The sequence below is a fragment of the Stenella coeruleoalba genome (genome assembly GCF_951394435.1).
Source record: "Stenella coeruleoalba genome assembly, chromosome: 4".
NCBI classification, from domain to species: domain Eukaryota; kingdom Metazoa; phylum Chordata; class Mammalia; order Artiodactyla; family Delphinidae; genus Stenella; species Stenella coeruleoalba.
Genome location: NC_137149.1, coordinates 129,888,799 through 129,916,779, shown reverse-complemented (window position 1 = coordinate 129,916,779; position 27,981 = coordinate 129,888,799). Strand labels below are relative to the sequence as shown.

Genomic DNA, 27,981 nt, shown 5'->3' with positions numbered 1-27,981 from the left:
TTTTCCCTGCACTGATAACAAACTATCAGAGAAATTAAGGCAAAAACATTTATGATTATATTAAAAATAATAAAATGCCTAGGCATAAATTTAACCATGGAGGTGAAAGATTTATATACTGAAAATTATAAGACATTGATGAAGGAAATTGAAGATGACATAAATAAATGAAAAGATAGCCCATGCTCTTGGATTGGAAGAATTAATCTTTTTAAAATAGCCATATTACTCAAAGCAACCTACAGAGTTTAAGCAATCCCTATCAAAATACCCATGACATTTTTCACAGAACTAGAACAGATAAGCCTAAAATAAATATAGAACCACAAAATACCCACATTGTCAAAGCAATCCTGAGAAAAAAGACCAAAGCTGGAGATAGCATGCTCCCTGACTACAAAGCTACAATAACCAGTCTTACAGACAGAGTTAAAAAATTGGTGGTTGCTAGAGGGGAGGTGAGTGGGTGTTGGACAAGACAGGTGAAGGGGCATAAGAAGTACAAAATTCCAGTTATAAAATAAAAATTGACAAGAATTTAATATACAGAATAAAGAATATGGTTCATGATATTGCAATAACTGTGGATGGGGACAGTTGGTTACTAAACTCATCATGGTGGTTATTTTGTAATAAACTTAATTGCTGAATCATTATGTTGTACATCCGAAACTAACATACTACTGTATGTCAACTATTCTTCAATTAAAAAAATAAAGAAAAGGAATGCATGCCTGACAGCATTTTAACTGAGCCATTTCTTGAGAGTGTGTTTGTAACAAACAGCCTTGAGGAGTGAGGTAATGTGTCTCCCTCAGACAAGCAGTAAGCTTGCTAAGCTCTCATTTTAAAAGCAATGGAGTCCTCAAACTCAGTGGAGTTCATCAATGTAACACAACTGAGTACACATAACACTCAACTGGATCTCTGTGTCATCCCTGTTGTAACTGGTGGGGGAGGGAGACCCAATACAATATTATGCTCACGCTTGCTGTGCCATAAGTAATAAAATCTTTTGTCTCTGAAAAAGAATCTCAAATAAAGAACCTAACTTTACAACAAAAGGAACTATAAAAAGAACAAACTAAGCCCAATATTGGCAGAATGCAATAAATAAGGATTAGCAGTTATAAAAGTAATAGAAGGACCTACTGCATAGCACAGGGAACTCTACTCATTATTCTGTAATGACCTATATGGGAAAAGAATATTAAAAAGAGTATATATATATATATATATATATATATATATATATATATATATATAACTGATTCACTTTACTGTACACATGGAACTAACACAACATTGTAAATCAACTAGACTCCAATAAATTTTTTTTAAAAAGTAATAAAGGGCTTCCCTGGTGGCGCAGTGGTTGAGAGTCCGCCTGCCGATGCAGGGGACATGGGTTCGTGCCCCAGTCTGGGAAGATCCCACATGCCGCGGAGCGGCTGGGCCCGTGAACCATGGCTGCTGAGTCTGCGCGTCCGGAGCCTGTGCTCCGCAACGGGAGAGGCCACAACAGTGAGAGGCCCGCGTACAGCAAAAAAAAAAAAAAAAGAAAAAAAGAAAAAAAGAAAAAAAAAGTAATAAAGACCACATATATAGTAGAAAGATAATAATATTAAGGAGTTTTTTTGGAAAAAGATAAAATTGACAAACTGTTAGAATAACTAAGAAAAAGCGAGTATATATACATACATTATATATATAAAGCCATTACACTGATGCCACAGAAATACAAAGGACAATAAGAGACTACTAAGTATTATGCAAAGAACTTGAATTACATAGAAAAAAATGGACAAACTCCTAGAAACATACAACCTATCAAGACTAAGTAGTTAAGAAATAGAACATCTGAACAGACCAGTAATGAGTAAAGAGAATGAAACAGTACTGAAAAACCTCTCAATAAATAAAATCCCAGGACCAGGTGGTTTTACTGGTGAATTATGCCAAATATTTAAAGAGAAATTAAAGCTAAGACTTCTTAAATACTTCCAAAAATTTAAAGAGAAGGGAACACTTTCAAACCATCTTATGAGGCATTACTCCAATATCAAAACCAGATGAGGGCACTAGGAGAAAAGTACAGATCAATATCCCTGAAAAACATAGATGAAATATACTCAAAACACTGGCAAACTAAGTTCAACAGCACATTAAAAGGATCATTCACCATGATCAAGTGGGATTTATGCCTGGATGCAGGATGGTTCAATATATGCAAATCAATAAATGTGTCACATCACATTAAGAGAATAAAGGGAAAATATGGTCATATTAATAGATACAGAAAAATTATTTGACAAAATCCAACTTCATTTCATGAAAATTACTGTCAAGAAATTAGTTATAGAAGGAATATACCTCAACACATTAAAAGTCATATGACAAGCCAAAACTAACAGTATATTGAATTATGAATCATGAAAGCATTTCTTCTAAGTTTTGGACCAAGACATGGTTACCTATTCTTGCCTCTTCTATTCAACATAGTACTGGAATTCCTAACCAGAACAAGTAGGCAAGAAAAGTAAAGAAAGTAAATCCTAATCATAAAATTAAAGCTAAATTTTCTCTGTTTGCAGATGACATGATTTTATATCTACAAAACCCTAAACATGCCACCTCCAAAAAACTGTTCAAACTAATAAATAAATAAAGCTGCAGGATACAAAATCAACATACAAAAATCATTTGTGGCTCTATACACTAACAACAGAAACTATCAGAAAAGGTTAAACAGTCCCATTTACAGTAGCACCCAAAAGAATAAAATACTTATGAATAAAGTTAACCAAGAATGTGAAAGACCCATACACTGAAAACTATAAAATATTGATGAAAGAATTTGAAGACACAAAAAAATGGAAAGATCACCCATGTTAATGGATTGAATAAATTAATACTGTTAAAATGTCCATACTGTCAAAAGCAATCTACAGAGTTAATGCAATTCATGTCAAAATTCTGAAGACATTTTCCCCAGAAAATAGAAAAAGAAATCTTAACATTCATATGGAACCTTGAAAGACCCAAAATATCCAAAGCAATCTTCAGCACAAAAAGCAAAGCTGAAGACATCATGTTTCATAATTTCAAACCATACTACAAAGCATAGTCATCAAAGCAGTATGGTAGTAGTATAGAAACAGACATATAGAACAACAGAACGAAATACAGACCTCAGAACTAAATCCACATATTTCCAATCCATTCATCTTTGACAAAAGTGCTGGGAATATACAATTAGGAAATGATCCTCTCTTCAGTAATTTAGTGGGAAACTGAATATTCACAAGCATAGGGAAGAAATTAGACCCATATCTCACACTATATACAAAAATTAATTCAAAGTGGTTTAGAGAATTAAATATAAGATCCGAAACTGTAAAATTAATAGAAGAAGATATAGGGAAAAAAAAAACTTCTTTACAGTGGTATGTATGGGCAATGTATTTTTGGATATGACCCCCAAAACACAGGCAACAAAAACAAAAACAAAAAAAATTGAAAAATAGATTGCTATAAAGGTTTGGACTTCCCTGGTGGCTCAGTGGTTAAGAATCCGCCTGCCACATAGAAGCAACCTAAGTGTCCACCGAGAGATGACTGGATGAAGAAGATGTGAACATATATACAATGGAATATTACTCAGCCATAAAAAGAAAGGAAATTGAGTTATTTGCAGTGAGTTGGATGGACCTAGAGTCTGTCATACAGAGTGAAGTAAGTCAGAAAGAGAAAAACAAATACCGTATGCTAACATATATATATGGAAACTAAAAAAACAAAAAAAAGGTTCTGAAGAACAATAGGGGCAGGACAGGAGTAAAGATGCAGACGTAGAGAATGGACTTGAGGACATGGGGAGGGGGAAGGGTAAGCTGGGACGAAGTGAGAGAGTGGCATGGACTTATATATACACTACCAAATATAAAATAGATAGCTAGTGGGAAGCAGCTCATAGCACAGGGAGATCAGCTCGGTGCTTTGTGTCCACCTAGAGGGGTGAGATAGGGTGGGTGGGAGGGAGACGCAAGAGGGAGGAGATATGGGGAGATATATATATATATATATATATATATATATATATAGCTGATTCACTTTGTTATAAAGCAGAAACTAACACACCACTGTAAAGCAATTATACTCCAATAAAGATGTTAAAAAAAAAATCCACCTGCCAATGCAGAGGACACGGGTTCGAGCACTGGGCTGGGAAGATCCTACATGCTACAGAGCAACTAAGCCCGTGCGCCACAACTACTGAGCCTGTGCTCTAGAGCCCACGAGCCACAACTCCTGAGCCCACACACCGCAGCTACTGAAGCCCGTGTGCCTAGAGCCGGTGCTCTGCAACAAGAGAAGCCACCGCAGTGAGAAGCCCCTGCTCGCCGCAACTAGAGAAAGCCCATGCCCAGCAACGAAGACCCAATGCAGCCAAAAATAAATAAAATAAAATAATTAAAAAAAAAAGATTGCATAGTTTCCAGGGAAATTATTTTTAAAAAAACTATAAAGGTTTGAACAGCAAAGGAAACAATTTACAGAGAGAAGAGTGTACCTACAAAATGGGAAGAAACATTTGAAAAACATATCTAATATATAAAATACATAATATGCTCAAACAACTGAGTAGGAAAAAAACAACAAATAACCTGATTTTATTTTCAATGACACTTTGCTTTGCTTTAATATTTGTCTTTTTCTGCCTTTGAAGTGAGCTCTTGATTACAAAATATCAAATGACAGTCAAAAATGCCAGCCACTGGCACAGGATGGAGAAGCCCACAAGTAAGGACATATAGCAGCAGGTGGCAAGAGGTGGGAAGTGATTGAAGCAGTGGTTACAAATGTTCACAAGAAGCTAAAACTATCCAACAGATTGTGTCCTAATGTTAGTACAGGTTAGACTAGTCACTACCCTGGTGCGTGACCTCAGTATTTTTGGCTTCAGATGGTACATGGCAATACAATTTCTTTCAGTTAAGAGTTCTTGGCTTGCACCAATGACGGTAGCTGGAGGGCACCGGACCAGTCTATTAGTTTTTCAAGACGCTGTTGTAGACATGAAAGATGTACTGGGAGACGTCAGGAGCTCTGCACTTAGTGACAGCGTGGAACTGGGGTTTCCTGGCTGGTCTACAGAGCTTGGCCAAAATCCAAATGCCATTAGTGAGCTTCAGGGATTGATACAGAATATCCTGCTCTTCCACATTCGTCTTGGCAATAGTATCAACACTGTTGTTTTGCAACTTGCTGAAAACAGTGTCAGCATTTAAATGACATCCCTTAATCTGAAACTGAAGTTCATTTTCATTGGGAATATCCTTCCATGTTGCAAGGAAGACCTGGTACTCCATTTTGCTGTCTTCTACAAAAAAGCACGTTGAGTGGGATGAGGCAGCTGAAGTAGAAGACATCAGTGTTGTTTTTCACAGCCACCTGCAGGTTGTTCAGAGGTTCTATCTTCATGAATGGGCCAAGATGCTGAGAGGCAGGGAGCCATCAACGCTCTGGTTTGGCATCAGTGGTGTAGGGATGGCCAGAGGAGTGCTGGGGATGACACCAAACCTATTATTGTTAAACTGAATTGCAAAGTCTGTCATGTGCTGCAGAGCTTTGTTGGTGAAGGTCATTTCCATACAGATGTGCCCTTGGCGGTGAGTAAATATTCCCGAAATCTCCTTTAGCCTTTACTGCAGGCAGCCAGACAGCCTTTGAAGCCACATATCCACCAGGTGCCATGCCTACCCTCATGGAGAGGTCAAATAGGTCATTCAGACCACTGCTGACCACAGCAAGAGTAGGTGAAGGAGCAGAGGTTGCAGGCACTGATGATGGGATGAAGGATTGTCCCACCAGACTATCAGCCCTTCACCCAGGACATCCATCTTTTCGAATTATAGTTTTCTCCAGATATATGCCCAGGAGAGGGATGGCTGGATCATATGGCAACTATACTTTTAGTTTTTTGAGGAACCTCTATACTGTTTTCCATAGTGGCTGCACCAATTTACATTCCCACCAACTGTAGAAGGGTTCCCTTTTCTCCACACCCTCTTCAGCATTTATTATTTGTAGACTTTTTTAATGATGGCCATTCTGACCCGTTTAAGGTGATACCTCATTGCAGTTTTGATTTGCATTTATCTAATAATTAGTGATGGTGAGCATCTTTCCATGTGCCTTTTGGCCATCTGTATGTCTTCTTTGGAGAAATGTTTATTTAGGTCTTCTGCCCATTTTTTAAATTATTTTTGTGTGTGTGTGATTGAGTTGTATGAGCTGTTTGTATATTTTGGAAATTAAGCCCTTGTTGGTTGCATCATCTGCAAATAGTTTCTCCCATTCAGTAGGTTGTCTTTTCATTTTTTTTTACGGTTTCCTTTGCTGTGCAAAAACTTGTAAGTTTGAATAGGCCCCATTTGTTTACTTTTGCTTTTATTTCTATTGCCTTGGGAGACTGACATAAGAAAATGTTGGTACGATTTATGTCAGAGAATGTTTTGCCTATGTTCTCTTCTACAAGTTTATGGTGTTATGTGTTATATTTAAGTCTTTAAGCCCTTTTGAGTTTATTTTTGTGCACGGTGTGAGGATGTGTTCTAACTTCAATGATTTACATGCAGCTGTTCAACATTCCCAACACCACTTACTGAAGAGACTGTCTTTTCTCCATTGTATATTCTTGCCTCCTTTGTCGAAGATTAATTGACCATTGGTGTGTGGGTTTATTTCTGGGCTCTGTTTCATTGATTCATATGTCTGTTTCTGTGCTAATGCCATGCTGTTTTGATTACTGTAGCTTTTGTAGTATTGTCTGAAGTCTGGAAGGGTTATGCCTCCTGCTTTGTTCTTTTTCCTCAGGATTGCTTTCGCAACTCTGGTTCATTTGTAGTTCCATATAAATTTTAAAATTATTCTAGTTCTGTGGAAAATGTCATGGGTGATTTGATAGGGTTGGCATTAAATCTGTAGATTGCTTTGGGTACTATGGCCATTTTATCAATATTAATAATTCCAGTCCAATGGGATATCTTTCCATTTCTTTGAGTCATCTTCACTTTCCTTTATTAATGTTTTATAGTTCTCAGCATACAAGTCTTTCACTATCTTTGTCAGGTTTATTCCTAAGTATTTTAGTTTTTTGGATGCAATTTTAAAAGGGATTTTTTTCCATTTCCTTTCTGATATTTCATTTTTAATGTAAACACATGCAACTGATTTCTGTACATTAATCTTGTATGCTGCTACCTTGCTGAATCTGTTTATCAGTTCTAGTAGCTCGTATGGAGTCTTTAGGGTTTTCTATATATAGTATCATGTCATCTGCATATAATGACAATTTTACCTCTTCCCTCCCAATTTGCATACATTTTCTTTCTCTTTCTTATCTGATTGGTATGGATATACTTCCAATATTATGTTGACTTAAAGTGGTGAGAGTGGGCATCCTTGTCTGTGTTCCAGAGGCTAAGTGCTTTTCACCATTATGTATCACATAGGCTGTAGGTTTGTCAGAAACGGCTTTTAGTATGTTGAGATATGTTCCCTCAATAGCCACTTTTGTAAGAGTTGCTTGTGAGCTCCCAGAGCTCATAGAGGTGGCACCAAGAAGGAGGCTGCTATGGCAGCTCTGCCCCTCCCTTCACCCACCCCTCAACAACGGTGTTTTGCTTCTATGGCCGGCCTGTGCTTCTTCTGCATACACCCAGATTGCGCCGGTACCACACTCCAGCCCCTTCAGCCTGTCTCCATGCAGCCAACCCCAGTCCTCTCCCCTGGTTTTTCCTCTGAAGCCCCAGTTTTAACACCCAGCCCCACCCCACATACCAGTAGGCACACTTCTTGGGCTGGGGACTGCACAAGGTAGCACAGATCCTCTGTGCAGGTCTCTGTTTTGTCTGCTGCAAACTTGCTGCTGGGCTCTCCTCCAACCCTCTGAAGCTCCTTTTCTGCCCCAGCTGATCTCCTCACTGGTGAAGGGGCTTCCCAGGGTGAGGTAACCTTTCCTCTTTCACAGCTTCCTCCCAGGGGTGCAGGTTTTCTTCTTTTTTTCTTTCATCCTATCTCATTACATGGAGACCTTTCTTGCACTTCTGGGTGTCTGAGATCTTCTGCTAGCGTTCGGTAGGTATTCTGAGAGGACTGTTCCACATGTAGATTTTTTTCTGACATATTCATGGGAGGAGATGAACACCGTGTCCTTCTATTCCGCCATCTTGATCAATCTCTATATGATTTTTTTGCCTTTTTTCTTCTACTTCAGGAAATCAAGTGATCAATGCCTGAAGGAGACTACCAGAGGTCCAAGGACACAAGAAATATCAAGGTCATCACACAAACTTCAGCCCCACAGCACCCCTAAAACCAAGAACCTGAGGAAGCAAAAGAGGGGACAAACTGACTTAAAGAGGACATTAGTCATGTATACCACATGCAAGAGTATATCAAGGGGCTTGTTTCCACTGATGTTGACAAGAGACGCTACAAAGGCACTTTAAGTTTCCAATACAATGGGGAGGAAAAAATTATTACAACATTGGCATTGTAATGTATTTTTCCCTGACCATCATTGAGGTTGTGTCCTCTTCATATGTAAAATGATCGTTTTTATTTCTTTTACTGTGAAATTTAATTTCATAGGTTCCAAATATTTTTATTTGGTTGCTTCTATTTTTTCTCTTGATTGAGAGGCAATTCAAATATACCTTATAGTTGTGGTGTCTTCTCCCACATCCTTCCAAGCCAATTACTGTGCACACAGTCACTAAAAAATTTGTCAAGGAACTTGTTGTCACAGGTCATCCATCACTCAAGACACTTGATATGAGGGCCATCTGCCATGCACAGCCTTACATCAAGAGCTCTGTACTGAGCTCTTTGCTCTCAACTTGTGGACCAGTTAAAGGACAGGATGAGGATATCGTTAAACCTCACAACCTACAGCGAAGCACATTGGTCAATCCTCAAACATCATTGCCAAGCTGACAGACAACAGGCCTGGGAGCTTCTCCTATGATGTTCCCCAGCTTGCCACCAAGACATCTGGTCTGGACCATGTCACCAACCACAGAGCACTGAAGTGTAGACTCAATATGCAGACCAGAGAATGTCAAACATAAATGTGATCAGGATCCAAACTCAGGCAGCAGGCAAGAGATCTGCCTGGGTCTCCATCCTGTTTTGCTAGATCTTCCCCTCCTACCTACCCCCTCCTCACAAAAATGTAAGACTCAGGTCCCTTTCATCCTCTGAGGATACTCAGAGACCTGATCCGTGGAATTATCCACAGATAATTATCCTCTTCCCAGTACAACTGGACTTGGATTCACACAGGCACACCAAATGACCATAAGGACACCTGCCCCAATGCTAAGCATTGACTCCCAGCCTCTACCCAACTCACCTCACCTGAGCCCAATCCAGGCCTGCACTGTCCCCCAACCTCCACCATCTACGCATGTTCCAGACCAACCCCTCAGAATTGTCTTCATGATGGGACAAGGGATGCGGGGAGGGCTCCAGGTTCAGAACACCTTTCATTTCATCCTCCTAAGAAGCTTTCTCCTACAAGTCAGATGTTTCACCTCTTAGGGGAACCTGGGTGATACTGACCCATATCCCAGTCCATGTTCTCCAGGAGGACCTTCTGGTCTCCTCTGAGGGGAGTGACCCGCCCTGCCCCAAGGCACGGAAGATTCAGCCTCCAGGCTAACAGGGCTCAGAGGCGACTACTGGAGTAAAAGAAAGAAGAAAGGAGCAGAATTTGTCTCATGAATTAGCACTTCCCCAGCTGTGGTTTACGTACAAATTTCAGAACACCAGATAATATTGAGAATTGCACAGCCCATCTCATGTAATGTTATGAATTGTGTAAATTTAACTTATGTTTTAAATGGAGGCTACCAAACTGTCATATGAAGTATTGAGTAATTTTTTTTAAATTTAAATTGTTTGCTGATCCTTTTACAACATATGTCATTATGCTGTACGCCCACCATTTCTACAGTACTGTAAGTCAATAATATCTCAATAGAACTGAAAGAAAAATAAAGGAAAATATTGGTAAATTAATAAGAAACCGAGTCAACACATAGGAAAATATTAAGTTATAATGTCAGTAGGAAGCTATTAATTAATTAACATTTACTTGTCTTCAGTGTGCAAGTGACTGGAATTTGGGAAACAGGATAAAATAGACACCTATGGGGATGAAAATTTCTGTGTTTCTTAAGCTGAGCCTTTCCTGAACCTAGAATTTTTGTCTCTGAGAGAGAGTTCTACTGAAAACCATAATAGAGGATATTGTCTTCATCTTATAAATTTTGGTTATTAAAATTCACTAGAAATGGTATTTGGTTAGTTTCTTCATGATAATGAGATCCTCTCAATGTTACATATTGTACAGATACTTTCACTTCCAGTCATCTCTTGTATGGTTTTTTGGTTTTGCTTTGTCACCGAGTTTTATTTACTTGAGTGTAAAAGAGGATGTTAGTAGTCTCAGTGTAGTCTATGTCCCTAAATTGTGTCAGATTCAAACTCTTAGGCACAACTCACGTCTCCTGGAACAAAAACTGCATTTTAACAATATTTTCAGGTGACTCACATGCACAATTTTTACTAAGTAGGGAAAGTATACTTATTCGCACTTTCACAGCAAATTTGAATAACACGGTGATCTTTTAAAAATACTGATGCCCAGAAATACTATTTTACTGAATCATTTTCAGTCCTGGGCATGGGAATTTTTTAATGTTTTCCAAGTAATATTGATGTGAGGCAAAGTCTGAGAATTCCTATAGGTGAAGAGCAAGGGAAACAGTTCCCTGGCTTGTTCTGGCCTTTATCCAACATGGGAAGAAACTCTGACCTGGGTCAAGAAAGTGTGGGTGGTTTTTTTAGAGAATGGGATTGTATTAGGAAGGGCAAAGAGCCTAATCATTTTTCCATGTGAGAATCTGTCTCAGGGAAGCTTCTCTCTCTCTCTTTCTCTCTAGGATTTCTTCCCTTAGTGAGGAAGACTCCAGACGGCCTCCTGGTTGAGGTCTCAAGACCAAAGAAAAGATAAAAACAAAGTAAAGGAAGCTCAGGTTGAGTTACTCAATTTGACTTGAATGTATTTCAGGGAGGAGTTCCATCAGCATTAAGTTTGAAGAACATGTGCTTCATGTCCTCTTCAACAACAACTTGGCTTCATTCACAGACAAGTGTCTTTGTGGGAGGTGTAGTATACAGCACCATACATCAAGGGGACCAGGAGGAATCTCACCCATCTGTGCACAGGGTAATAGGCATAGAGACCTCAGTCCCAGCTCTGGACTTGGCAGTCATCTGTTAACTGGCTTCTCTTGGATAAAGCCCAGGGGCACCTGGAAAATACTATTTTAATCCATCACTCATGAATAAAAGAGGCTTTGAGGATATCCAGGTTTCTAGTAGAGAAGTGCTAGCACAATGTTGGAGGGGGAAAAAAAAAAACTCACATATATATATGTGAGTTTGGATACATTGGACAAAGTAAAGGGAATAGTCTCACTTTACCAACATCACACCCCCACCAAGATTGCACAATTTAGGGCCAAGAGTGATCTTCCTGGCCCATGATTTCCCCTGCAGGGGCAAGTGAAAGCATGTGAGTGAGCATGAAGCTTCTCCAACTGTGTAGGATGCTGCCCAAAAGGCCTGTTATTTTCTGGCCCCTTCCAGAGTGCTGAATCATGAGCTGCATGACTGGGGGTGGGGAAGACGTAGCAGATAGGATTCTGGTAAGGCATTAATGTGCTGCAGAGTCTACTAGCTGTATTACAGACTCCATCAAGAAGCCCATCCATGAGCCAACAGGGAGGCCTCACCCATAGATCCTCCCAAATGGCCAATGGGCACCCTTGGTCCTCTGTAAATTGTACCAACACAAATCCTCACACTGTGGTCAGTTCAGCATGTGTGCTCCCAACCAAGCCACTGAGGGAAAGATTTGGCACACAGCTTGAGAACACACACAGGTAGACGGCTCACATCTGCAGGCCAGAGACAGACCATAAATTTCTGCATTAGCACCACCCTTAGGAGAAGAAAAGAGGGGCTGTCAGTACCCAGCCTATTGTGTTGCAAGATCAAAAGACAGCACATAAGCTCAAGAATTCTGCCAAAGATGTGATAGGAACCGTGAAACAGGTTTATCCATAAAGGTCTGAGAAAGCTTCAGAATCTCTAGAGGGCTGACAGAAGGTGTTTCTCTCCTGAAGACAATTAGTAAATGCTAGAGGAGGTGGCTACTACTTCAGAAGTGAAAACAGCAGCAGAAAACCCCAAGAATATTTTTTAAAAATCAAAGTAATCTAATGACATTAAAGGATTGCCAGTCTTTCATTTATCAATCCCAAAGACTTAGAAATCTACAATCTACCTAATAAATAATGAAAAAACACTGCTATAAGAAAGCTCAGTGAGCTACAAGGAAAGACAGAAAGACAATTCAATGGAATCAGAAAAAACATGAAGAAAAGAAAAATACAACAGACAAAAATTGTAAAAAAGAACCAAAAAAAAAATTTGGAGCTGAAATGAATGAAATGAAAAAATTAATAGAAAAATTTATAGCTATGATAGTGTTTTAACAAATATGCAGATAAAATGAAGTACCTCATGACATAAAAATATGAAAGGAGAAGAATAAAAGAATGAAAAACTTATAGGCATACAAAGATAAGTTGCTATTAGCATAAAATGTACTGTTTTAACTATGAGATGTTTTATGTGTGTCTCATGGTAACTACAGAGCAAAGATCTTTAGTAGAATCACAAACATTAAAAAATTAAACACAGCATACTGACACGGTAAACCACCAACTCACAAAGGTAGATAGACACGGAGGGGAAAAAGAAACAATGGAGTTACAAAACAATCAGGAAGTAATTAATAAGATGGCAGTAATAAGTCCTTACATATCAAAAATCACTTTAAATGTAAATGGATTGAATTCACAAATCAAAGCCATAGAGTGGCTGGCTGGATAAAAAAATATAAGGCCCAATTATATTTTGCATATAAGACACTCATTTCAACTTTTTTTAAAAAAATTATTTGTTTATTTTTTGGCTGCGTTGGGTCTTCGTTGCTGCGTGGCTTTCTCTAGTTGTGGTGAGTGGGGGCTACTCTTCATTGCAGTGTACAGGCTTCTCATTGCAGTGGCTTCTCTTGTTGCAGAGCACGGGCTCTAGGGCTTTAATAGTTGTGGCGTACGGGCTTAGTTGCTCTGCGGCATGTGGGATCTTCCTGGACCAGGGCTCAAACCCATGTCCCCTGCATTGGCAGACGGATTCTTAACCACTTCACCACCAGGGAAATCCCCTCATTTCCAGGGGAAGTCCCCTAAGCTTTAAAGACACGCTTAGTTAGGGTCAAGGTAAAGACATGGATGATTATATTCCATGCAAGTGGAAGCCAAATAATGTGGAGGTAGCCATACTTATATCAGACAAAACAGACTTTAAGCCAAAAACCATAATAAGACACAAGGCAGGTCATTATATAATGACACAAGGGTCGATACATCAAGAAGATATAACAATTGTAAATATATACACACCCAACATCAAAGCACCTAAATATATTAAGCAAACACAGATCTGAAGAAAGAAATAGACAATACAGTAATAGTAGGGGACTTCAATACTCCCTTCTCAGCAATGGATAGATCATCCGTAGAGTAAATCAACAAGAAAACACTGGTCTATACCTTACATCAAATGGACTTAACAGGCATATATAGAACATTCTATCCAACAACTTGTTCTCAGGTGCACATGAAACATACTCCAGGAAAGATCATATGATAGGACACAAACATGTCTTAGCAAATTTAAGAAGATCAAAATTATACCAAATATCTGAACACAATTATATAAAACTAGAAATCAACAAGAGCATAAATGGAAAATCTAAAAATATGTGGAAACTAAACAGTACACTTCAGTGGGTCAAAAAGGAAAGCCAAAGAGAATTTTTTTTAAAAAAATCTCAAAACCAATGAAAATGGAAACACAACATACCAAAACGTATTGGATGCTGCAAAAGAAGTTCAAAGAGGAAAGTTTATAGTGATGAATGCATACGACAAGAAATTAGAAAGCTCTCAATCTAACTCTACACCTCAAGGAAGTAGAAAAAGAAATTTATTCCAAAGTTGGCAGAGGTTAGGATATCATAAAGACTAGAGTGGAAATAAATAAATAAAACATATACAAGAAAGGATCAATAAACTAAAGGCTGGATTTTCAAAAATATAAAATTTTCAAACTTTTAGCTAGACTAGGAAAATAGAAGACTCAAAATTAGAAATGAGAGAGGAGACATTACAACTCATACTACAGAAATACATAGGATAAGAGACTACTTTGAACAATTGTATGCCAACAAATTAGATACTCAGGAAGAAACTGATACTTCCTAGAAACTCACTACCTACAAAGACTGAATCAGGAAGAAATAGAAAATCTGAATAACAATGTAAAGCTATTATACTCCAGTAAAGATGTTAAAAAAAAAAAAAAAGAAAATCTGAACAGACCAATGATAAGGGATCGAATCAGTAATCAAAAAAGCTCCCAACACAGAAAACTCAAGGACTAGATGAATTTATTGGTGAATTCTACCAAAGCTATGAAGAATTAACACCAGTAATTCTCAAACTCTTCCAAAAAATGAAAGACTAAGGAATACTTCCAAACTTGTTCTATGAGAGGAGGATTTCCGGGACACCAAAGCCAGATAAAGACTCTACAAGAAAAGAAAACTGGAGGCCAATAAAACTGATTAATATAGATGCAAAAGTTCTGAACAAAATATGAGCAAATCAAATTCAACAATACCTGAAAGGGATTATCCACTGGGACCAAATGGGATTTATCACTGGGATTTAAGAATAGTTCAATGGTACACAAACAAATATGTGGGATACACCATATTAATAGAGTAAAAATAAAAATCACATGATCATTTCAGTAGATGCTGAAAAAGCACTGGACAAAATGCAATTCTTTTATGATTAAAAACTCTGAACAGATTGAGTATAGGGGGAACATACCTCCACATAATTAAGTCCATACATAACAAGCCCACAGCTAACATCATACTTGATGGTAATAAGGTAAAAGCTATTCTGCCAAGAACAAGAACAAGACAGTGATGTCCACTGAATCACTCTTATTCAGTATAGTACTGGAAGTATTAGCTGGGGAAATCAGGAAACACAAAGAAAGGCACCCAAATCAGAAAGGAAGAAAATTCTCATTGAAGATGGTATGATTCTGTATACAAAAAATCCAAAAGAGTCCCAAAATGTTGTAACTAATCAACAAAGTAGGTAAAATTGCAGTATATAAAATCAACATACATCATCAGTTGTATTTCTACACACAAGTAGTAAAACATCTGAAAAAATAAACTATCTAATTTACAATAGCATCAAAAATAATATGATACTTAGGAATAAATTTAGTAAAGTTGGTGAAAAGTCTCTACATTGAACACTACTAACTAATTTTTGACAAGGTAACCAAGAACAACCATGGGGAAATAATAGTGTCTTCCATAGATGGTGTTGGAAAACCTGGATAAATGTAAGCAAAAATAAAATTGGACCCCTATATAAAACAACTCACAATAATTAACTCAGGATGGATCAAAGACTTTAACCTAAGACTTGATACCATAAAAGTCCTAAAAGAAAATGTAAGAAACTCCTCCACATTGGTTTTGATGATGTGACTTTTTTTTTTTTTTTTTTTGGATATGACACTAAAAGCACAAACAACAAAAGCAGAAATCAACAACTGAGAATAAATCAAACTTAAAAGCTTCTGTGCAACAAAATAAACAATCAACAAAATGAAAAGTTAACCTACCAAATGGGAAAAAATGCAAATTATATATTCAATAAAGGGGCATACAATCAAAGTACATTAAAAAAAACCTCATAAAATGCCACAAGATACCAACTAATCCAATGTACAGATGGGTAAAGGAAATGGTTTTTGTTTTTCCAAAAAAGACATACAAATGGCCAATAGACATATGAAAATGTGCTCAACATGAGTAATCATCAGTACAATGCAAATCAAAACCACAATAAGACATTATCTCACACCCGTTAGAATGGCTATCATCAAAAAGACAAGAGATAAGCATTGGTGAGGATGTGGACAAAAGGGAACACGGGAACTGTTAGTGGGGATATAATTTTTGCAGCCACTATGAAAAACAATATGAAGGTTTCTCAAAAAAGTAAAAATAGATCTATTATATGATTCAGCAATTCCAATTTCTGGTATTTATTCAAAGAAAATAAAAGCACTAACTTAAAAAGATATATGCACTCCCATATTTACAGCAACATTACCCACAATAGCCAAGATATGGAATCAACCTAGGTTCTTATCAACAGATGAATGGATAAGAAAGATGTGATATTTATATCTATATATTTATCTACATATACATACACACAATGAATATTATTAAGCCATTAGAAAGAAGAAAATTCTACCATTTTCCACCATTGATGGCCTTGGGTACATTATGCTGAGATAAATCAAAAAGAGAAAGACAAATACTACCTGATATCACTTATATGTAAAATCCAAAAAAAAAAAAAAAAGCCAAACTCACAAGAATCTTGGTTATCAGGGGGGCTGAGATGTGGGGAATAAGAGAGATGTTTAAGGGTACAAACTTTTAACTAATAGTAAATAATTCCTAAAGATCGATGCACAGTATAGTGAATATAAACAATGGTATTGTATTATAATCAAACTTACTAATAGACTAGATCTTAATTTTTCCAACCACAATAATGAAACAATGATTAGAAAATTGAAATAGTATCAAGCATCTTTTGTGCCCACAACACTATGAGATTAGAAATCTATTTCAGGAAAAAAAAAAAACTATAATAAACAAAACAGGTGGAGGCTAAACAATATGCTACTAAATAACCAAGAGATCACTGAAGAAATCAAAGAGGAAATCAGAAAATACCTAGAAACAAATGACAATGAAAACATGATGACCCAAAATCTATGGGATGCAGCAAAAGCAGTTCTAAGAAGGAAGTGTATAGCAATACAATCCTACCTCAAGAAACAAGATAAATCTCAAATAAACAGCCTAACCTTACACCAAAAGCAACTAGAGAAAGAAGAACAAACAAAAACCCAAAGCTAGTAGAAGGAAAGAAATCATAAAAATCAGAACAGAAATAAATGAAACAGAAACAAAGAAAGCAGTAGCAAAGATCAATGAAACTAAAAGCTGGTTCTTGAGAAGATAAATAAAATTGATAAACCTGTAGCCAGACTCATCAAGAAAAAATGGGAGAGGACTCAAATCAATAAAATTAGAAATGAAAAATAAGTTACAACTGACACTGCAGAAATACAAAGGATCACAAGAGACTACTATAAGCAACTATATGCCAATAAAATGGACAACCTGGAAGAAATGAACAAATTCTTAGAAAGGTACAAACTTCCAAGACTGAACCAGGAAGAATAGAAAATATGAACAGACCAATCACAAGTAATGAAATTCAAACTGTAATTTAAAATCTTCCAGCAAACAAAAGTCCAGGACCAGATGGCTTCACAGGCGAATTCTATCAAACACTTAGAGAAGAGCTAACACGCATCTTTCTCAAACTCATACAAAAAATTGCAGAGGGAGGAACACTACCAAGCTCATTCTACTAGGCCACCATCACCCTGATACCAAAACCAGACAAAGATACTACAAAAAAAGAAAATTACAGAGCGATGTCACTGATGAACACAAATGCAAAAATCCTCAACAAAATACTAGCAAACAGAATCCAACAACACATTAAAAGGATCATATACCACAATCAAGTGGTATTTATCCCAGGGATGCAAGGATTCTTCAATATATGCAAATCAATCAATCTATGTGATACACCATATTAACAAACTGAAGAATAAAAACCATATGATCATCTCAATAGATGCAGAAAAAGCTTTTGACAAAATTCAACACCCATTTATGATAAAAACTCTCCAGAAAGTGGGCACAGAGGGAAGCTACCTCAACATAATAAAGGCCATATATGACAAACCCACAGCAAACATCATTCTCAATGGTGAAACACTGAAAGCATTTCCTCTAAGACCAGGAATAAGACAAGGATGTGTATTCTCTGCTATTATTCAACATAGTTTTGGGAGTCCTAGCAATCAGAGAAGAAAAAGAAATAAAAGGAATCCAAATTGGAAAAGAAGAAGTAAAACTGTCACTGTTTGCAGATGACATACTATACATAGAAAATCCTAAAGATGCCACCAGAAAACTAGTAGAGCTCATCAATGAATTTGGTAAAGTTGCAGGATACAAAATCAATACACAGAAATCTCTTGCATTCCTATACATGAACAATGAAAGATCAGAAACAGAAATTAAGGAAACAATCCCATTTACCATTGCAACAAAAAGAATAAAATACCTAGGAATAAACCTACCTGAGGAGGCAAAAGACCTGTACTAAGAAAACTATAATATACTGATGAAAGAAATCAAAGATGACAAAAATAGATGGAGATATATACCATGTTCTTGGATTGGAAGAATCAATATTGTGAAAATGACTATACCACCCAAAGCAATCTACAGATTCAATGTAATCCTTATCAAATTACCAATGGCATTTTCCACAGAATCAGAACAAAAAATTTTACAATTTGTATGGAAACACAAAAGACCCCAAATAGCCAAAGCAATCTTTTCTTTTAATTAATTAATTTATTTATTTTTGGCTGTGTCGGGTCTTCATTGCTGCGTGTGGGCTTTTTCTAGTTGTGGCAAGCGGGGGCTACTCTTCATTGTGGTGTGCAGGCTTCTCATTGCGGTGGCTTCTCCTGTTGTGGAGCACAGGTTCTATGCACTCAGGCTTCAGCAGTTGCGGCTCAGGGGCTCTAGAGAGCAGGCTCAGTAGTTGTGGCACATGGGCTTAGTTGCTCCTCAGCATGTGGGATCTTCCCAGACCAGGGCTCGAACCCGTATCCCCTGCACTGGCAGGTGGATTCTTTTTTTGTTTTTTTGCAGTACGTGGGCCTCTCACTGTTGTGGCCTCTCCTGTTGCGGAGCACAGGCTCTGGACATGCAGGCTCAGAGGCCATAGCTCACGGGCCTAGCCGCTCCATGGCATGTGGGATCTTCCCGGACTGGGGCATGAACCCGTGTCCTGTGCATTGGCAGGTGGACTCTCAACCACTGCGCCACCAGGGAAGCCCTGGCAGGTGGATTCTTAACCACTGTGCCACCAGGGAAGTCCCCACCGAAGCAATCTTGAGAAAGAAAAATGGAGCTGAAGGAATCAGGCTCCCTGACTTCAGATTATACTACAAAGCTACAGTAATCAAGACAGTATGGTACAGGCACAAAAACAGAAATATAGATCAATGGAACAGGATAGACAGCCCAGGGGTAAACCCACACACCTATGGTCACCTAATCTATGATAAAGCAGGCAAGAATATACAATGGAGATGATAGCCTCTTCAATAAGGAGTGCTGGAAAAACTGGACAGCTACATGTAAAATAATGAAATTAGAACGCTCCCTAACACCATACACAAAAATAAACTCAAAACGGATTAAAGACCTAAATGTAGGGGACTTCCCTGGTGGTCCAGTGGTTAAGACCCTGCATTTCCAATACAGGGGCCCTGGGTTCGATTACTGGTCAAGGAACTAGATCCTGCATGCCGCAACTAAGAGACCAAATGTCGCAACTAAAGATCCCACATGCTGCAACTAAATATCCCGCATGTCGCAACTAAAGATCCCATATGCCGCAATGAAGATCCCTCATGCCGTAATGAAGATCCCGCATGCAGCAATTAAGACCCAGTGCAGCCAAATTAAAAAAAAAAAAAAAAAAAAGTAAAGTCCTAAATGTAAGGTCAGACACTATAAAACTCTCAGAGGAAAACATTGGCAGAACACTCTTTGACATAAATTGCAGCAAGATCTTTTTTGACCCACCTCATAGAGTAATGAAAATAAAAACAAAAATTAAAAAAATGGGACCTAATGAAAATTAAAAGCTTTTGCACAGCAAAGGAAACCATAAACAAGACCAAAAGACAACCCTCAGAATGGGAGAAAATATTTGCAAACGAAGCAACTGACAAGGGATTAATCTCCAAAATATACAAACAGCTCATGCAGCTCAATAGCAAAAAAACTAACAATTCAATTAAAAAATAAAAAATGGACAGAAGACCTAAATAGATATTTCTCCAAAGACATACAGATGGCCAAGAGGCACATGAAAAGATGCTCAACATCACTAATTATTAGAGAAATGCAAATCAAAACTACAATGAGGTATTACCTCACACCGGTCAGAACGGCCATCATCAAAAAATCTACAAACAGGGACTTCCCTGGTGGTTCGGTGGTTAAGACTCCATGCTCCCAATGCAGGGGGCCGGCTTCAATCCCTGGTCGAGGAACTAAGATCCCACATACCACAGCTAAGCCCACACAGCACAACTACTGAGCGCTCGTGCTCTAGAGCAGCAGTCCCCAACCTTTTTGGCACAAGGGAGTGGTTTTGTGGAAGACAATTTTTTCATGGATGGGGGAGGGGGGAATGGTTCCGGTGGGAATGCGAGTGATGGGGAACAATGAGGGGTGGCAGATGAAGCTTTGCTTGCTTGCCCACTGCTCACCTCCTGCTGTGCAGCCTGGTTCCTAATAGATCAGTGCAGCCTGGGGGTTGGGGATCCCTGCTCTAGAGCCCGCATGCTACAACTAGAGAGCCCATTCGCCGCAAAGAAGAGCCCACATGCCGCAAGGAAGACCCAGCACAGCCAAAACAAACAAACAAAATCTACAAACAATAAACGCTGGAGAGGGTGTGGAGAAAAGAGAACCCTCTCACACTGTTGGTGGGAATGTAAATTGATACAGCCACTATGGAGAAGAGTATGGAGGTTCCTTAAAAAACTAAAAATAGAACTACCGTATGACATAGTAATCCCACTCCTGGGCATATACCCAGAGAAAACTATAATTAAAAAAGATACATGCACTCCAATGTTCATTGCAGCACTATTTAAAGTAGCCAGGACATGGAAGCAACCTAAATGTCCATCAACAGAGGAATAGATAAAGAAGGCCTGGTACATATATACAATGGAATATTACTCAGCCATAAGACGGAATGAAATTGTGCCATTTGCAGAGACGTGAATGGACCCAGAGACAGTCATACAGAGTGAAGTAAGTCAGAAAGAGAAAAACAAATATGGTATATTAACACATATATGTGGAACCTAGAAAAATGGTACAGATGAACGAATTTGCAAAGCAGAAATGGAGACACACACTTGGAGAACAAATGTATGGACACTACGGGGGAAAAAGGGGGGGGTGGGATGAATTGGGAGATTGGGATTGACATATCTACAGTACTGTGTATAAAATAGATAACTAATGAGAACCTACTGTATAGCACAGGGAACTCTACTCAATGCTCTGTGGTGACCTAAATGGGAAAGAAACCCAAAAAGGAGGGGATATACGTATACGTATAGCTGATTCATTTTGCTGTACAGCAGAAACTAACACAACATTGTAAAGCAACTATACTCCAATAAAAATTTTAAGAAAAGAAATAATGATTATGTGACATGATAGAGGTGATAAATATTGCTACAATGGCAATCATAGTATAATATGTAAATGTATCAAATCACCATGCTGTATGCCTTAAATTCAAATAATATTATGTGTTCAATATATTACAAGAAAAAAAATGCAATAAGCATCATCAATATCAAAACAGATCAAGCAGAAGAAATTTTCCATGAGTTAGCAGACAGTAAGTTGAAAGTATACACTCAGAGGAGAGCAAAGATAAAGAGTGAAGAATGACTATGTGATCTATAGATACCATCAAAAGAAACATCCTATAAATTATGGAGTCTTAGAAGGAAAAGATATAGACAGAAGGCTTATTTAAATAAATAGTGGCTGAGAACTTTCCACGTCAGGGAATAGATCTGGATATCCAAGTTCATGAAGTTCATAGGGTACCAGACAAACTTAACTCAAAATAAAAAAAATTCTTCTCCAAAACACATTATAGTAAAATTGTCAACTATCAAAAACAAAGAATCTTAAAAGCATCAGGAGGAGAGAGGCTTATAACTTACAAGAGAACCTTCATAAGATTAAAATTTGATTTCTCAGCAGAAACCTCACAGACCAGGAGAGAGTGGGACGATATTTTCAAATTGCTCAATTAAAAAAACAAACAACAAAAAAACCCCTGCCAACCAAGAATATTCTATCCATCATAACTACCCTTCTTAAATGAAGAGATTAAAAACTCTTTTCAAAAAACAAAAGCTGAGGGAGTTCATCATCACTAGATCTGTCTTAGAAGAAATTGTAACAGTTCCTCAAGCTAAAATAGAAGGACACTAAATAGGACCATGAAAACATATGAGGATACACAATAGACTTGTAAGTATATAGTTAGGTAAGAATACTTTAATAGTGTGATATGGTGGCGGGTTAAACAGTTAAATTTAGTATATAAAGATTAAAGAATTAGATTATTAAAAATAACTGCAGCTATAATAATTTTAACGTGTAAACAGTATACAAAGAGGTAAATTGTAACACCATATACAAAAATTCACGGATGGGAGTAAAAGAGTAGATTTTTTGTATCTGATGGAAGTTAAATTGTTATCAACATAAAATAGACTGTTGTATCTACAAGACATTTTCCATGAGCCTCATGGAACCACAAAGCAAAAACCTACAGTAGATTCAGAAAATATAAAGAGAAGGAAGTCATCACATACCACTACAGAGTATCACTAATTCACAAAGAAAGGCAGCAAAAGAGGGAAAAAGAAACAAGAAACAACAAAACATCCAGGAAACAATAAGATGGCCTTGGTAAGTCCTTACCTATCAATAATTACTATAAACATAGATATATTAAATTCTCTAGTCAAAAGTCATAGAGTGGCTAGATAGTTAAAACTACAAGATCAAACTGTATGCTGCCTACCAGAGATTCACTTCAGGGTTAAAAACACAAATTGGCTCAAAGTGAAGTTTAGAAGAAGATATTCCATACATGTGGAAACCAAAAGAAAGCAGTGGTAGCTAGAGTTACACCAGACAAAATACCAGACAAAATAGACTTTAAGGCAAAAGCTGCAAGAAGAAAAAATTTAAGGTCATTATATAATGATTATGTTGTCAATTCGTCAAGAAGACAACACTCAAATAAATATGCACCCAACAGTGGAGGACCTTAATGTATTAAACAAATACTAACAGATTGAAGAGAGAACTAGACAATACAAAAAAAGTGTAGGGGTCCTTAATACCCACCATTCAACAATGAATAGATCATCCAGAAAGAAAATCAATACGGAAGTATTGAATTTGAATAATACATTAAGACCAAATGGACTTAACAGACAAAAACAGAACAGTCCATCCAACAGCAGCAGAATACATGTTCTTCTCTACTGCACATTGAACATTCTCTAGGACAGATCATGTGATGGGTCACTAAACAAGTCTTAGCAAATTTAAGAAGACTAATATCATACGAAGTATTTTTTTAGTGATTCAGTTACATATATATATATATATATATATACACACACACACACATACACATTCTTAATATTTTTATATTTTTAATATTCTTTTCCATTATGGTTTACCATATAATATTGAATATAGTTCTCTGTGCTATACAGTTGGACCTTGTTGTTTTATCTATTCTATATATAAAATCTTACATCTGCTAAATCCAACTCCCACTCCACTGTCCCATAAACCCCTCCCCCTTGGCAACCACCAGTCAGTTCTCTATGCCCGTGCTTCTGTTTCTGTTTCATAGGTAGGTTCATTTGTGTCATATTTTAGATTCCACATAAGAGATAACATATGATATGTCTTTCTCTTTCTGATTTACTTCATTTACTAAGTATTTTTTCAACCACAATGGTAAGAAACCAGAAATGAACAACAGGACAGAGTCTGGAAAATATACAAATATGTGGAAATTAAACAACACGATCCTAAGGAATCAATGGGCCAAAGAAAGAGTTAAAAAATACAAAATAGGGCTTCCCTGGTGGCGCAGTGGTTGAGAGTCCGCCTGCCGATGCAGGGGACACGGGTTCGTGCCCCGGTCTGGGAAGATCCCGCATGCCGCGGAGCGGCTGGGCCCGTGAGCCATGGCCGCTGAGCCTGCGCGTCCGGAGCCTGTGCTCCGCAACGGGAGAGGCCACAACAGTGAGAGGCCCGCGTACCGCAAAAAAAATAAATAAATAAAATAAAAAATAAAAAGACTGAATCATGAAAAAATAAAACAATCGCAAACTGACAAAATTACTATTAAGGACATTGAATCAGTTCTCAAAAACCTCCCAACAAAAAAATACCAGGACTAGATGGCTTCACTGGTGAATCCTACCAGACTTTTAAAGAAGAATTAATACTAATTATTTTTAACTGGATAAATCTTACGAAGCTATTTGTGGATGATACACTTTGCATTTTATAAATTCACTTGGGGAGACACACACTCAACGATATACAATAAGTTAGAGCTATTGGTTCTGAATCTTTGATGTCTGAAAATATTTATCATTTGAGTTGGGCTATATTTCAGAAATTTAACACAATTGAGCATACATTAATAAAATGATTCTTGTAAACTTTTTTCAAAATACAAAGAAGTGAAAAAGAACCATATGTCTGTTGCATGAGTGTGGAGTATAATGGAAACTTACAAGAGCAAGGCTTGACTGACTACAGACTCCACTTGAAAAGCCAATGTCTTTAATAAACAAAGGTGACAATGTTTATTTTTCAAAGCAAACTACAAGCAAAGGAAAACTAAGAAGAAATTCGAGTTTCCAGATCTACCGTGATGGCTTATGCACATTTCTCAGCGAATCACACCAAATCCTTACTAAAGATACAAGAAATATATGAGCTCATAGCAAAGGAATCTTGCAGAAAGCACCTGAACCAGTGAACAGCAGGAGTAATGGGACAAATGATTATCAGGTGACTGAAGCACACAAGACACATTATCACTGCTGTGGAATTCTAGGTGAAACACATAAGAAAAACATAATCTGAAACTAACATGAAAAAATGTCAATTTTATACAAATTTCAGTCCACATATACCTCCCATGTTCTCTGACTCTAATGCTGTATTTAAATAGTTTTTCTTTTCAATATACAGAGCAAGTCTCTCCTAATTACTTTTTTTTTCAGAACTTTGAGTTATCTGGACCACTAATGCCATCCCATTTAAAAGTGCATTTTCTTAATCCTGTTGTGATAAGTTGATGTCGCATTCAGATGTACATTAATCATTCCATTTCCCCTTCTTCACTAATACCTCAACACCTGAAAGTATCCCATAGGGAAGTTTGGATACTAATGCCTTCCCGTGTTGATCTTTCACAAAAGGAATAGGAATTTCGATAGTTGAAGGTCATTAATTCATGGTGAGAATTCTCCGTGCTCTATAGGGAGCCTGGATGCAGACAATGGGGAAAAGGCTCTGGAACACAGGGGAGAAATATTCTGAAGAGCTGACTATGACTATCATAAGAAGGAAAAAAACAAGTAGTTGAAAACAACCTTGCTAGGGAGGAACGTCAGAATTAGAAAATGAAAGGTTTGCAGGTTCTCAATCCATGACGTTTCAGGAGGAAAAGCAGACACAGCCTCTGACCCAGGACAGGACGTTTACCTGAGAAACTGCCATTTCGTCCTCTTCTACCTCCTGCTCTTGATCATTTTCTCATTGACATCATGTTGAGGAATCACATCAGCATCTTGAGAATATGCCTTCAACGGCAACAGCACAGCTCCTTCACCTGTTCCCACCATACCCACAGGCAAAAGGCCTTGAAACGCTGAAATGCCAACCTTCAGAAAAAGAGAAATTCAGGATCAATGAGCTCCTGCGTGGAGACCAACCTGTGAGCTTTTTCTTTCCTGTCTACACGTGCTCTGCCCTCACACAGATGTCCAGAAACTCTGCTACAGCATAGAGCAAGTGGGCTGCACCGCCCTGCCCCTTCCAATCCCATGTAGAGCAGACACCGATACCTCCCCAGAGGCAAAAGGACCAAAGACTGGAAGCAACTCTCATCAAGGTACCCAAGCAGCCCTCGTGCTTAAACCGGGCCTAACCTTTGAATCACCTGGAGTTAAAACAACGCAGATGCTCCCACCCAGATCAAGAGACTCTGTGGGGAGGGCACAGGTGATGTTATTGCTAAATACTCATCGTGTAATACTAATGAGAAACTGCATGGGAGCCACGTAGCAAACATTTCTTCCAAAGCTTTAAAGTGCTTACAAATTTGGGGGGAACCCAGGCCCCACTCTTAATTATGATTCTCCTGTGAGGCTCATGAAATGACATCTTTAACAAGCTTTTTGTTGGTGCCGATGTTACTCTGTCAGGCCCGTATTCAGTAGCACTGAGCTAGAGCTATATGGCAGAGGGCACCTGAGACCACTGAGTAGCGTGAAGGTTTGGGGTAAGAACTTCCAGAAGTGCAGGTTCCCTGGGCCTGATTCATAGGGGCTGAGCTCCTTCCGGAATAGGTATGGCCTTGCTGTTGCCTAGGGGACATGCTGCTGGGTTGGTGGGAATCACATGGTGGGCTTAGGGTTGTGTGAGGGTGGCCCTTAGAAATCTACCCAAAGATACCCTTAGTCCTCAGGTCCTTCAGCCCCCTCTCCTCTCAGGGCCCACTTGACTAGCAGGAGTACTCGGGAGGAGGGCATGACCACCCGTCCTCAGGGGAGCTGAGACCCCATACCCCAAAAGATTCAGAGCACGGAGTTGTTTGCATCATAGATTTGTCTGAAAGTAAATCAAAGGCAGCAGTGGAGGGTGGATTAACACTTGTGTTGGGAATGGACAGAAGCCTTTGAAAAGGATGCCATGACTGCACATTTGATGATTCACAAAGGAAGTCATGATCTATATTAATAAAGCACATTATAACTGAATCAACAAATCAGAATTTTTTGTTGATTGCGTGTGTGTCTATGTGTGTGTGTTATAAATTGTGTTGCCACAGTTTGTTCTCCCCCCACCGTCACGTATTTATACTTTTTCACATCTTTAAAGTGCATTCATTAAGGTAAAAATTAGAGAAATGCATATCTACTTTTCGAATATTCTTTGAGAATATTGAATCTTTTGAAAAATTTATTTAAAAAATGTTTTCAATTTTTAAGATAATTTTTAAAGGTTAGTTTCCATTTACATTCATTATAAAATATTGGCTATTTTCCCCATGCTGTACAATATATCCTTGAGCCTGTCCTACACCCAAGAGTTTCTACCTCCCTCTCCCCAACCTCTACAGTGCCCCTCCCACCTCCCCACTGGTCTGTTTGTTCTCCATACCTGTGAACTTACTTCTTTTTTGTTATATTCACTAGTTTGTTGTATTTTTTAGATTCCACATATAAATGATATCATACAGTATTTTCCTTTCTCTGACTTATTTCACTTAGCATAATGTCCTCCAAGTCCATCCATGTTGCTGCAAATGGCAAAATTTTATTTTTTCATAGCTGAGTAGCATGGTGTTGTATATATAGTTAAGCCCCTACATACAAACAAATTCTGTTCCGAGAGCACGTTCGTAAGTCCAATTTGTAAGCCCAGCAAAGTTAGCCTAGGTACACAACTAACACAAGAGCTATATAGTACTGTACTGTGATAGGTTTATAATACTTTTCACACAAACACATAAAATAAAACATTTTTAATCTTACAGTACAGTATCTTGGAAAGTACAGCAGTACAGTAAAACAGCTGGCATACAGGGGTTGGCATCGAGTGAACAGGCAAGA

General features: G+C 38.0%; 1 long non-coding RNA gene across 2 annotated transcripts in view; it reads right to left on the bottom strand.

Moving 5' to 3' along the window:
• Positions 1–26,563, bottom strand: part of LOC307185691 — a 39,802-nt gene extending 13,239 nt beyond the window's left edge. For both annotated transcript variants that reach the window (XR_013828146.1, XR_013828147.1), the window contains exon 1: positions 25,850–26,563. This is a non-coding gene — a long non-coding RNA (uncharacterized lncRNA). The remainder of the gene's footprint in view (positions 1–25,849) is intronic.
• Between the last annotated feature and the right edge of the window lie 1,418 nt (positions 26,564–27,981).